Here is a 9,846-nt window from a genome sequence, read left to right as displayed (position 1 = left end):
GCAGCCTCTACAAGAATCCATCACTGTGACGGTTGGAAATGATGCTAAATGCCCTGCTGCGGGCACATGTACTATTTCTTTTGTTGCTGCAAATGGTGAAGTCAAAAAGCTTTCAAATGTGTTGTATGTTCCCGAAATCAGGAGAAATCTCTTATCAGTTGCTGCCATAACTGATCTTGGTCATGAAGTGAGGTTCAAGAAGACAGGTGCAGAAATTATTGATAGTGCTGGCACAATTGTTGGCAAAGGAGAAAGAAGGAACAACCTGTATGAGCTAAGTGCTCTTACAGCCACCGCTGGAGTGGGCACAAGTAAGCTTTGGCATGAAAGGTTTGGACACATCGGATTTGCAGTATTGAAGGAGATGCAAAAGCAAGGTATGGTTGCTCACCTACCTACAATAACTGAATTGAAGGAACCATGTGAAGCTTGTATGATGGGCAAGCAACAGAGAAAGGCATTTCCACAAGAAAGCAAGAATAGAGCACATGCTCCTCTAGAGTTGATGCATGCTGACTTGTGTGGTAAGATGCCTACACAGGCCTTGGGGGGATCTTCTTATTTTTTGTTGATTGTCAACGACTACAGTAGGAAGATGTGGGTGTACTTCCTTCGTGATAAGGCTCAAGCTTTTGGTAAGTTTAAAGAATGGCTAATACTTGTTGAGAATGAAACAGGGAAAAGTGTGAAGAAATTTAGAATAGATGGTGGTGGTGAGTTCAACTCAAAGGAGTTTGAAGGCTTTTGCAAGAGCAAAGGGATCAAGCGTCAATTGACGACGCCTCACACACCTCAGCAGAACGGTGTTGTGGAACGCAGGAATCGCACCATCGTGGAGATGGCAAGATGCATGCTAAAGGGCAAGGGATTGCCTAACCATTTTTGGGCTGAAGCTGTTAATACTGCAGTCTACATTCTAAATCGGAGCTATACAAAGGCTCTCAAGGGAAAAACACCTCATGAGGCTTACACTGGTAAGAAACCATCTGTTTCACATTTCAGAATTTTTGGATGTGAATGTTATGCACATGTTCCAGATGAGAAGAGAAACAAGTTACAACCAAAAAGTAGAAAATGTATCTTCTTGGGTTATAGTGATGAGCAGAAGGCTTACAAGTTATATGACCAAGAGGCAAAGAAGATCATCGCGAGCCGTGATGTGGTGTTCAAGGAGGAGCCGCATACAGTGGAGGAGGAGAAGGCAAGGTCTTCCACTTTATCATCAAGTGAAGAAGTAGTCCACTATGAACCTGTCCCGAGAGCTATCCCTATCCTTAAGGAGGAGGAAGCATCATCTTCAGATGATGAGGAAAAAGTTCACCAACCTGACATCACCCCACCGGAAAAGCCATTGCCGCGCTGGGTGAAGCAGCTCTATGACCACAATAATCCTATGCCTGCATCTGTTGAGGAGAAGGCAGACGGACCAAGGAGGTCTCAGAGAATAGAGGAGCAAAGGAGGGCTTCTGCTCACATAGTCAACATGGCCTTGATGGTTGAGATTATGAGAGAAGTAAAGGAGCCAACTGACTTAGAAGAAGCACTTGCAGATCCATCATGGAAGGCTGCTATGCAGGCGGAGTATGACAGCATAATGAAGAATGACACTTGGAAGCTAGTGGATCGGCCAGCAAAGCGGAAGATTATTGGCACCAAGTGGATCTGGAAGGTAAAGTACAAGGCTGATGGTACCTTAGAAAAGTACAAAGCTAGACTGGTTGCCCAAGGATTTTCACAAGTTGAAGGGTTTGATTTTCAAGAGTCATTTGCCCCAACTGCCAGAATGACCACTATTCGCACGGTACTTGCAGTGGCGGCCCACAAGAAGTGGCCAGTGTACCAAATGGATGTTAAGTCAGCGTTCTTAAATGGTGACCTCAAGGAGGAGGTGTACGTGGCTCAGCCACCAGGGTTTGAGGCCCCCCATTCTGAGAACAAAGTGTGTAAACTGAAGAAGGCATTGTATGGGCTGAAACAAGCCCCAAGAGCATGGTACCAGCGGATAGATAGGTTCTTTTTAAACCTAAACTTCAAAAGATGTGCCTCAGATGCTAACTTGTATGTTTACAGGGATGGTAAAAAGTCTGTAGTGATTGTCCTATATGTGGACGACCTTCTTATTACAAGTGACTATGAAGATATGATCAACCAAACTCGAAAGGCTTTGAGTTCTGAGTTTGAAATGACAGACTTGGGCTTGCTGCACTATTGTTTGGGGATTGAAGTCTAGCAAGAGCCAGGAAAGATCTTCATCTCTCAGAAGAAGTATGCATGGGAGATCTTGAAGGCATTTGGCATGACCGAGTGCAAGGAGATAGCTACACCTATGGAGGTGAATGCAAAGTTATCCGTCGAGGATACATCAGCATTAGCAGACATTGGGAGGTATAGGAGGTTGGTCGGCAGTCTGATCTACTTGTGTAACACCAGACCAGATATCAGTTTTGTTGTTGGTGTTTTGAGCAGGTTCTCAAACAAACCTCATGAGAGTCATTGGAAGGCTGGGATGCGGGTGCTCAGATACTTGAAGAAAACTCTTGACTATGGTATCACATACAGTTTCGGAACTTCTCTTGTGGGGAACTGTGACTCAGATTGGGCAGGAGACATTGATTCCAGGAAGTCAATTTCTGGTTATTGTTTCTCTTTGGGTTCAGGAATTTTCTCTTGGATTAGTAAGAAGCAACCAACAGTGGCATTGTCTTCTACCGAAGCAGAGTACAAGGCAGCTTGTTTTGCTGCATGTGAGGCCGTATGGTTGAGAAGGATTCTATGGCATATGGGAGTGCAGGATGAAGAACCAATTGTGCTGAGATGTGACAATCAGAGTTGCATCGCCATTGCCAAAAATCTAGTGTTTCATGCACGCACCAAACATATAGAGACCCAGTATCACTATGTGCGTGATTTGATGGAGGATGGGATAGTGGAATTGGTCTACTGTCCAACAGAGGAGAACGGAGAAGATATCTTCACCAAAGCACTTACGAAGGATTTGCTTCAAGTTCATCTTCAGAGACTCGGCATTGGTCCGAGGAGATAGTTCACCTATGGGTGGACATTGAGGGGGGGTGTTAGATATGATCAATGTCCCACCCTCATTAGGTGCTACCAATGATCCATGGTGCTCAAAGTTGTAAGGCCCCCATTATGAGGAGAAGCCAAATGTGAGCCCGGACATTGGTTCCTGACTTGTATATCAGATGAGGTCTATGTGACCGGATGGCAAAAAGGTGACTGTTGTGGGTCTAATCTTTGGGTTAGATGGAGTGGTTAAGCTGGTAGCAACTCGAGGCACATTGCATTGAGTTGTGTGGTAAGGGAGTTAAAAGGGGCCCCTATTGTGGGGTCTGGGGGCCGCAGAAGCGGCCCCTGGCTGGGGGGTCCGGGAATATTCCCTGGCCAACTAGTGGAGGCTCATATGGTAGGTCGGTCAGCAGGCCGACCTAACGACCTTCGCGGGCTATAAAAGCTAAACCCCTTCGCAGCCATTTGACACTCATCTTTCACCCAGTCAGAGTTGTTGTTCCAGCTAGTCTTAAGCTCTTCACCTATCTTCTGTCTAGATCGCCATCTAAGCTTCATTTAGTGGAAGCGCACGGGTGGACAGAGCCATCTTTGTATCAGTTGTTTGGAGTTAAAGAATTTTACTGATTCTCCTCTTATCTGTTGTGTACTCTCTATCTCTTTCTCAGATTCTGTTCGCTGCGCCGTGTAATATTTTACACTCAAATGTGTAGCTCTTGTCATGATCTTCATTTCTAGCTATAGAACACCTAAATCCAATATCCTATGCAAACGTTATGGCCAAAATACAAAAGTGTTGTCAAGTTGTCATGGTTGTCTACAACTTCTACAAGATTTTCTGCATCCACTGAAAAATGATAGAAAAGCTACTTCTCAGAGCTCAATAAGCACTCAACAAGGCTCAATTAAGCCCTAGAAAGCTCCTCGGTAAGGCGAACAAGATAGGAGATGGGACGACTCAATGCATATCTTAGGAGGAAGAAACAATGGCTACCATGAAACATTGAGCTAAAGCTTTGAATCTAGGTTGAAGCAAAGGATGAAGAAGCTTCTCGAATGCCCACTCCAAAAAAAATTAAAAGGTAGAGCCTACGTGAAAGCACACAAGTGGAAGCAAGAGCTATGGCAGATGGAGCAAGAGAGCAAGAGAGAGAGAGACATCATATGTGAGAATTGTAACACTTACAATGTGTGCCTAGCTTTCCCTTATTCAATAGTCACTCAGATAATAAAGAATAAAGTAACATTGATGGATACCTACCATGCAATCACAGTGTGTGAAGTATATGGCAACATAGGCATAGGTGCCTTTATCCCCGATAGGAGAGAGAATATAGAGAGGAAGAGATTGAATGAGAATGAGTGAGTAGCACATTCTAGATAAGATAGTGCCAATTATTGGTTTTATCTTCACAGTGTCCTTTATTGGTAGAAGCTCTCATAAATTACTAGTTAAAGATTTCTTATGATTATATATTGCAGATTAACCTCACAAACATACAACAATCGCACAATGAGATACTACATAAAATTAGGGAATGACAATGGTATATATGATTGTTGTAAGATAAGAGAATAAAGAAGAGAGAGTATAGAGAAAGAAGCATTGAATGAGAATGAGTGTGAGATTTTTGGAGAGTGAATGAGTAACTAAGTGAGAGAGTGATTGAGTAGATGAGTGAATGGGTATATGAGCGTGTGTATTATTGTTGGAAATGAAGAATGTAGAGAAGGAAAGAGTTTAGAGAGGTGCTTTTTGAAAAATGGATTGAATGAGAATGATTTAGTATGAGAGTGAATGACATAGTGAGTGGGTGAATGAAAGAGAATGAGAGAAAAAGAGTGATTTAGAGAATGAGATTTTTTACATGAAAATGAGTAAGTGAAGAGTTATGAGATTGAATGAATGAATAAGTGATTATGTAGTATGAATGAGAGTAAATGAGTGAGTGAATGATAGTTTATGAGTGAATGATATTGTCTGAGTGAGAGAGAATGTGGAATCTTGAGAGAGTGAGTGGAAGATTAAGGGAGTGGGTGGGTGTATAAGAGTAAGTGAGTTTATTAGGAAGAGTAAGGGTGAAAGTAGAATGACATTGAAAACACATATGAATTATACAATATCTGCAATACAATGAAACTCAACATACACATTGGTAGAATCAAGGGCTAATAAAAGCTCCCCTTCCTTCTTTTCTTCCTTTTTTATAAATTGACAATGAACCCTGACATGCATTGCAATATCATCAAAATACATTGCGTCAACATAACAAGATAGAATTAGATAAATACCCATAATGAAATCAACAACAAATATTTAAGCAACAAATACAGAAGGAACTCACCATCCTTTATTCTCTTCATCCATGACTCCAATCAATTATTATTATCTTATACCAAAAACTTCCTTTGCTTTAAGTAAACCCATTCCTCTATCAACTCTTCTTCAAACTATCTATTGACTTCCCTCCACAATGGCCCCCATTCATCCATGTTATGAGGTGTGATAGACATAGTGTCACTAGATGGAGTGCTAAGTGAAACAAGAAACTTTCCCATGGTCTCCATGTAGAAGTTCAAATGAAGGAATTAACTGTGAAGTAGAGGAGGATGCAAGCTATATGGCCTCATATGGGACAAGCCAATATAAAGGGAGAGATGGAGACTTTGTTATGGACAAAAAAAAGAAGCTAAAATATTTGATATAATTCACACTCAAACTTGCTTGCCAAGGTGATATACATGATTTTTATCAACCAAATCTTTCTCCTTATTTTCAACATCCTCTACTTGCAAATCCAAGAATCTCATATTTGTAGTACATTCTCCCTCAGAGATGGAGACTCTCTTAGTAGATACCAATGGATAAATTTCATTGCTCACCTCCTCTACAGTATCCTCAATGGCCTCAATACCTTTAAAAATACACCTTTTGTGGCCACCACCCTCAATGGCCTCAATACCTTTAAAAATTGCTCACCTCCTCTATAGTATCCTCAATGGCCTCAATACCTTCAAAAATGCATCTTTTGTGGCCACCACCCTCACGTTGTCTCATGGGAGACTAAAATAGCCCACAAAAAGGCCTGCTGATCCAAACTTTAAAGTGGCCTAAATAGACCAAATCATAATTTATAGTGAGATTATTTCCTAAGAAAATTTATCTACAGAGAAGTGGTGTGAAAATTTCTAAATGTTACATATAATAATATTCAAACAAATATTTGAAAAGGGCACATAGAGATGTGTCATAAAAATATTCTTAAATAGTATGACGAAAGAAGCCCAAAAATAAAACCCTAACATTCCACTTTATTTGTTGCCTTGTACTACACAATACAACAAATGGGAATGGGGAAGAGAAGAAAGAGTGCAAAGGCACCCATGACACTCTCAAACTTATATAGGTACACTCTCAAACTTATCCATCATACATTTAATATATAGCCTTGCAATGTGTTGGGTTTATATTTGCATCAGTATACAATTATAAGATGCATGTCAAGGGAGGTCCCCACACATATAAACAAAAGCATAAACATAGAGAGAATGGTTAAGACTAGAAACTAAACAACAAGGAAAAGAGATGGCAACCCTTTCTTTTTTCTTTTTCGGGGGGAGGCAAGGCCTCATTTCATAAGCCCCTTTTATGTTGAGGGGGCGGGATCCCTCCTACCCCCATGGGCTTACACACTAGTATATAAGCCAAGTAGAGTTTCCACTCTCTTTTTAACCTCTTTTTATTGGATAGGGGCATCTCCACATCTTTTGATTTTTAAAAACCTAGCATTAATATTAATATTAAAAAAATATAATATAAATTTTAAAAACTAATGTTAACATTGACATTAACACTAATTTAAAAATTAGGATTAAAAATTAAAATCTCTCTCTCTCTCTCTCTCTCTCTCTCTCTCTCTCTCTCTCTCTCTCTCTCTCTCTCCCCTTTTTTTTACTTTTTAAAGTTTAGGAAGGGAGGGTACAAACCCCCAAAGGGGGGGAGTGGGGGGAGGAAGGGGTCCCCCCTCTATTACCCTCTTCTTTTTTTTAATAAATGGCCCCCACCCCCACGAGCATGTATGCTCATGGCCGGGGGAAAAGGGAGGCCAAGTCCCCCTTCCTATTAGCCTCCCCTTTGAATAGAGGGAACAAGGCCCCCTCCCCCCCCCCCCCCCAAAAACCCCACCCTCACAAGCATGTACACCCATGACACAGCAAAAGGGAAGGTGGTCCCCCCTTTTTAGAAAAAAAAAGAGGGGAGGGGGCCACCTTGGGTGTGTTTACTCCCCCCCCCCGGCCGCTTTTTTTAAATGATTGGGCAAGTAGGGTCTCACTCACTATTTTCAAAAAGAAATGTTTAGGGTTTTCCCTTACCTTACAAAATAAAATAAAATAAGGGGGGTGTCCAAGGGTTGTGTGGGCATTACATATGCTCAGGGGAACCTTGGGCATCCCCCTTTTGGTGGGGGACACAAGGGCCCCCTTTTATTAGCCTCTTCTTTTTTGTATAGGTAGATGCTCATGGGGACCCTGGCTACCCCCCTTTTTTATTTTTTAAAGTTTGGGCAAAGTGGGGGGTGGGGCTAAGGGACTCCCCTCTATTAGTCTCTTCTTTGTTATATAAGGAGGTCCACCTCCGTGCGTGTGTATACCATGACACCTCAATGGGGGGAAAGGGGGGCCAAGATCCCCCCTTTAGGGTTTTGTTTGTAGCAGGCCCCACCCTCACGCACATGTATGCCAACTATTTGTTTGGGGGGGAGGGGATAAAAGGGGGGGGGGGGGGGGGGGGGTGATCCCCTTGCTTAGAAAAAAATTAAAAAAAGGGGGATGCCCATTGCCCCCGACTTGGGCACCCCCCTTTCTTTTATTTTCTTATGAGTGGGCAGGGAGAGCCTCGTCCACTACTTTTTTTTTTAAACATTTGTGGCCTCCCCTTACCTTGCATAAAATAATTTCAAAAGGGGTGCCCAAGGCCCCATGTGTGGGGGGGACCTCGGGCACCAAACACCCACTGAGGGGGGTGCAAACGACCCCCCTCCCTATTGGCCTCTTCTTTCCTTAGGGGAGCTAACCCCCCCTCCCCCAACTCTTTGCCCGTGGTGTGGACAAGGTGGCAACCCTCCACTTAGAAAAAAATGTAAAATTGGGTAGCTTGTCCCACCCCAACCCCCCCCCCCCCCCCCGAACTCTTTGCTCGTGGTGTGGACAAGGTGGCAACCCTCCACTTAGAAAAAATGTAAAGTTGGGTAGCTTGTCCCCCCCCCCCCCCCTTGCGGAGTGGATGGAAGAATGATTTTTCTTCCATAAACCTTAAACCCCTCCAAATGGTGCATGTGCCTTTCTTTGTAGATTTTCTTGTGATCTTTTACTTCAATGCACAAGAATAATATTGATAGTTATTTCAACAATCAAGAATTGATGCAACTTTGTGGACATGGACAAGTAAAGCCTATTGGTGACTACCATGATTTTCTATTAAGGATGGCATTCTCTAGGATGGGCTGCCATCTTGTCATTGAATATTCTAGCATGTCGTTTCTCATTTTCTGAACCAAAAACCTTTAAGTAAAATTTTTTCAATTTTTTTAAATATTTTACAAATAGACACCCTATTGTGTAGTATAAGAACCCTTATCCTTCTATTTTTCTTTGATTCTTGATTCATGATGAGGCTACAATCCACTAATTTGTTTGGTTTCAACACCTTGAGAGACTTGTGCCTCTCTCAAGGATGGAAAATTTCTACTCAGCCCCTTCTTCTTACAATCTCTTCTCCCTCCTAATCTTAAGCTTTTAGGCTTATATGCTATGGTCAACTCCACATCTTATGAGAAAATCAAGATTCACTCCCAATCTAACTTGGATGGGGATGAATATTTTCTTCTTAATACCTCCCCTTCTTTGAAATATCACAATTCTTTCTTCATAGAGGAATGCTCATGTTGATGCAATAAAAAAATTTCATAAGAAGAAACTTCTTGGTAAAGAAAGTTCGGATCCTCCAGGTTTAGACAATGTAAACTCCATCTCCCTTTCAAACTCATCGATCGAGAAGCCCATCAATAAAATTCTAACCATTAATCTAGAGATGGCAACTACAACATGCAATGCAGCAAAAAAAGCTCCTGAATTAAAGGAAATACTTTCGTTGGTTTCTAAGATACACTAGGAGGTAGAAAGCTAAAGAGTTTACTAATGAACACAAGTCAAGGACCTTATTTAACCAATACGCTATCATGTGAATACAATAGAGACCTATTTTTTGTTTTGTTGCCAATGTTTGGCACTGGGTCTAGAATGGATGGGATGTAAGAGTATTACAATTGTCACATTTGGTCCAAACCACATATGACTAGTATCCTCTTAAATGCATTTTTTGTATAAATTCTTGTTTAGGCTTCTCTTAATGCCACAAATCAACTGCTCATATTATGCTACAAATAAGAAGTAAAATGTTTTGTATTTTCACGAGTATTTGAATAGGGATGTAGGCAAGGGTTATCCAGCAAGTAAGGAGACAACAAGCATTACATGTCACTATTTTAAGGTGTATTGCATTGAAATTTGTGACTATAAAGTATATTGTATGCTACCTAATTATCTTTTCATGGAGCATTTGATGTTACATGTGGGTACTCATAATTACAATGTCCAACCAAGTACTTCAATGCCTACCATAGAGAAGGTTAGAAGTCTAGTCAAATCCATATTGGATTTAAATCACCGTAGTGGACCAAGGAGGATTCAAATGATTGTAGCCAAGCAATTCATACTAGACTCACTCACCAAAAATGATGAGGACATGGCGAGAGATCA

The sequence above is a fragment of the Lygodium microphyllum genome, chromosome 1 (assembly GCF_053477565.2).
Source record: "Lygodium microphyllum isolate KBCC chromosome 1, Lygodium_microphyllum_v1.1.10, whole genome shotgun sequence".
Taxonomy (NCBI): Eukaryota; Viridiplantae; Streptophyta; class Polypodiopsida; order Schizaeales; family Lygodiaceae; genus Lygodium; species Lygodium microphyllum.
Note: the sequence above shows the minus strand (reverse complement) of the source record.